A 3,380-nucleotide genomic window follows, 5' to 3' on the forward strand; every position below is an offset into this window, starting at 1 on the left:
AGGCCCCACAAGCTCATCTTTCATGATACCAGCCCAAACCAGTACTCCACCTCCACCTTGCTGGCGTCTGAGTCGGACTGGAGCTCTCTGCCCTTTACCAATCCAGCCACGGGCCCATCCATCTGGCCCATCAAGACTCTCTCTCATTTCATCAGTCCATAAAACCTTAGAAAAATCAGTCTTGAGATATTTCTTGGCCCAGTCTTGACGTTTCAGCTTGTGTGTGTTGTTCAGTGGTGGTCGTCTTTCAGCCTTTCTTACCTTGGCCATGTCTCTGAGTATTGCACACCTTGTGCTTTTGGGCACTCCAGTGATGTTGCAGCTCTGAAATATGGCCAAACTGGTGGCAAGTGGCATCTTGGCAGCTGCATGCTTGACTTTTCTCAGTTCATGGGCAGTTATTTTGCGCCTTGGTTTTCCCACACGCTTCTTGCGACCCTGTTGACTATTTTGAATGAAACGCTTGATTGTTCGATGATCACGCTTCAGAAGCTTTGCAATTTTAAGAGTGCTGCATCCCTCTGCAAGATATCTCACTATTTTTGACTTTTCTGAGCCTGTCAAGTCCTTCTTTTGACCCATTTTGCCAAAGGAAAGGAAGTTGCCTAATAATTATGCACACCTGATATAGGGTGTTGGTGTCATTAGACCACACCCCTTCTCATTACAGAGATGCACATCACCTAATATGCTTAATTGGTAGTAGGCTTTCGAGCCTATACAGCTTGGAGTAAGACAACATGCATAAAGAGGGTGATGTGGTCAAAATACTCATTTGCCTAATAATTCTGCACTCCCTGTACATATTTGTCATGCTTTCACCTATCCTTGCTTTCCCTTTAATAGGAGGTGTCTATCATCAGGTATAAAAGTTCCTCCCACAGTCTAATAGTTGCTTGATTATTTTGTTCTACTAGCTCAGAATTATCCAGCTCCTGCATATTCTGGTATCTCTGTTGTGCAGACCTCACCTCTCTCACCAGCTATCACCTTTTGAGCATCCGCTCTCACTTACCATCTCATTGGAGTAATTTCTAAGGATCAATCTGTCTTCCTGAAACTCCTGCTCTCCCAGAGCTGACAGTTTCACACTTCCGGTTTCGGTAACACTGCAGGTGTGACGTCACACGCCGGAGCTGCACACAGACTGTCTCAACTCCAAAGGATCTCCTCCTGTTACAGAGTATCTGGACTTCCACTAAATAGAATTAGGAAATTCAGCAATTCAGGTGAATATCCTGACATAATAATCAAGCCACAATAATGAATCCAGTAGACTTAGTTACTCATGTGCAGACCTTAACAGATAAGGTAGAAAACAGCCTTAAACTCACTCCAGCAAGAGAACACCACTTTAAAAAATTATATTAAAGAGATTGCTGAAAAACAAAAGGTATCCCATACCGTTGAACCTAATGTAAACCCACCTGATGTCTTTTCAGGGGATAGAAAAACATTCAGGGAATTCAGAAATGCCTGTTATCTGCTCTTTACTCTTAAGCCTCACACTTATCCTACAGAGCAGGTAAAAGTCCTTACAACAATCTCATATCTTAAGGGTGAACCCCGCAGTTGGGCTAACAGTTTCTTTGAAACTAACGACCCCATTCTACAGTCCTTGGACACCTTCTTTCATGTCTCAGCTATATGATGATCCTTATCTCCAGTTAACTGCTGAGAATTCAATGAGAGCCCTGAGACAGCATAAGAAACCTGTGGAGGACTATATAGCTGAGTTTAAGAGGTGGTCCAAGGATAGTGGATGGAACGAGTTATCCTTAAGAAACCAATTTAGGTTAGGTTTGTCTGACTCACTCAAAGATGAGTTAGTGAGAGTTGAGTTACCCCACACATTAGATGCATTAATTAATCTAAGTATTAGCTTAGATAGGCGTCTTCGTGAACGAAGGCATGAACGAGGCTCAGTTGAATTCACTACAAAACGTCCCATCACATCTGGAGCCTCACATTCTTACAATAGACCAGTACCACAGTCTACTCCTGAAGCTATGGACATTGGCGTAATAAGAGGTCCCTTGAACCCACAAGAAAAGCAAAGAAGAAAAAATAACAACCTCTGCTTGTACTGTGGTGCCGCTCAACACACTGTCAAGGACTGTCCTCTTCTGATTCGTCAAAGGAAGGGTAAGAACATAGACATTACCTACTGTTGTAGTTCAGAACAATCTTCAACCACTCATTTCCTCTTACCCCTTGTTTTACAGTGGGAGAACCATCGGCTAACCAGTCAAGCGATTATTGATTCTGGAGCAAGCGCTAATTATATTGATTCACATTTTGTCACTGTAAATAAAATTCCACTAATTAAAAAGCAGAATCCTGTTTTAGCTCGTGTTATTGACGGAAACCCTATTTCCTCTGGTCCAATTCTTTTTCAAACCATTCCACTGTTGTTAGCCATACAATCCTCACACATAGAATATGTTTCTTATGATGTAATCGACTCCCCGCTTTATCCAGTAGTTCTGGGATTCTCCTGGCTAAAATTGCATGATCCTGTAATATCTTGGTCTAATTCTACTATTCATTTCACATCACCTTATTGCACTACAACCTGTAACACTAGCCATCATATATTACATACTCAAGAAAACGAAATACCCACAGAGTATTCAGATTTCAAGGATGTATTCTGTAAAAAGGAATCTGAAAATCTTCCCCCACATAGGAAGTATGACTGCCCGATAGAGTTAATTCCAGGTGCAGACATCCCTTGTGGGCACATTTTCCCTTTATCCAAAGTTGAACTTGATTATTTAAAAAGTTATCTTGAAGAGGCGGAGCTAGCCAGCAACAGGAGAAGTCGCAGGTCTGTGTAGCTCTGCACATAAAACTCCTAAAAGTAGTTATAAAGCTGATAAATTCAGGCAAAATTTCCTAAATTCCAACCCCTGAGCTCTAGCAGAGGCGTTCAACCCTTTTTCAACAACAACTGAAAGGTTTTAAGCAAGATCGTTGGGGACCGGATCACCAGCACCGGAAGAAAAGCAGGAAAGACCGCGGCTGCGGCCCATCCGGAACCTCGATATAGACCCAGAAATCGAAGGGAAAAGATAATAGTAAGGGGGAAAATACCAGCAGCTAACTTAACCTTGCAAACCCTCTGGAAACATTTGCCGGAAGATTGCGGGAGAGACCCGCCACCTTTGCTGCAGAAGTTACACGCTGCCGAAAATCTCAAAACCCCTTAACCTGGCCTCACTGTGCCTCTCCGGAGGGTCGGGGCCCCGCTCCGGAGGGACACAACAGACTCCAAGATACAAGGTGAAGTGATACCATCAACACTCACATTGGCCCAGAAGATTCAGATCACGGAGGCCTACCATTCAGCATCAGATGCGGACGCACATGCGACCTCC

The 3,380-nt window shown here is 43.4% G+C and overlaps 1 long non-coding RNA gene across 1 annotated transcript; it reads left to right on the forward strand.

Moving 5' to 3' along the window:
- Positions 1-1,853: 1,853 nt before the first annotated feature.
- Positions 1,854-2,338, forward strand: LOC128648293 (uncharacterized). The gene is made up of 2 exons (XR_008400563.1): positions 1,854-2,145; positions 2,226-2,338. It is a non-coding gene; the product is annotated as an uncharacterized LOC128648293 (long non-coding RNA).
- The last annotated feature ends 1,042 nt before the right edge of the window (positions 2,339-3,380 follow it).

Source organism: Bombina bombina, chromosome 2, assembly GCF_027579735.1.
Source record: "Bombina bombina isolate aBomBom1 chromosome 2, aBomBom1.pri, whole genome shotgun sequence".
In the NCBI taxonomy this organism is placed as follows: Eukaryota; Metazoa; Chordata; class Amphibia; order Anura; family Bombinatoridae; genus Bombina; species Bombina bombina.